Here is a 634-nt window from a genome sequence, read left to right as displayed (position 1 = left end):
AAAAGAAGAGAGGAAGAAGTTAAAAATGACCACTGAAGGTAGGACTGTTTATTTTTAAAACTTTACACATGCTGAACCACCCTGGTTTTTTTTAAAACAAAGATTCATTTGTATGTTCCTAGAATAGGAAATTACATGTTTGTCCCCTCCTGATCTCTGAAATTACTTCATAAGAGACAATTTGCATATAATTTTTCTTTTATTGCAATATGGTACTAAGAAATGAACTCCACTTTTATTACGTCACCATAGTTCTGGTTAGACACAAAACGAACTTTCCTATTTAATTTCTTTGTCTTATAAGTTCATAAATATATGTATGTGTTTCTGAGCTGAGTTCATGGCCACCAGGCAGTTTTTTCTTTAGATGTGTAGACAAGGGATGCATTGGAAAAAGCAGCTTGCTATGTGTCAAAGGGAGGATAAAAAACAGTAAAATTACTTTAAGATGTTTCGAGAGCAAGCTCCCTGTGGTAGGAAATATGGAATGTGGTTTCTGTTCACATCTGGGTTTTTTCTTTTTGTCAATACTAGGTCTCTTATTTCTGGTGGCATAAGCAAAAATGCTAACATTCTTATGAATCAGATTTTTATAAATCAACAGTAAAATGGTTTTGTGTGTGTGTGTGTGTGT

This window comes from Galeopterus variegatus, unplaced genomic scaffold, assembly GCF_000696425.1.
Source record: "Galeopterus variegatus unplaced genomic scaffold, G_variegatus-3.0.2 Scaffold20380, whole genome shotgun sequence".
NCBI lineage: Eukaryota > Metazoa > Chordata > Mammalia > Dermoptera > Cynocephalidae > Galeopterus > Galeopterus variegatus.
The sequence above is the reverse complement of the archived record's forward strand: the minus strand, read 5'-3'. Positions refer to the sequence as shown.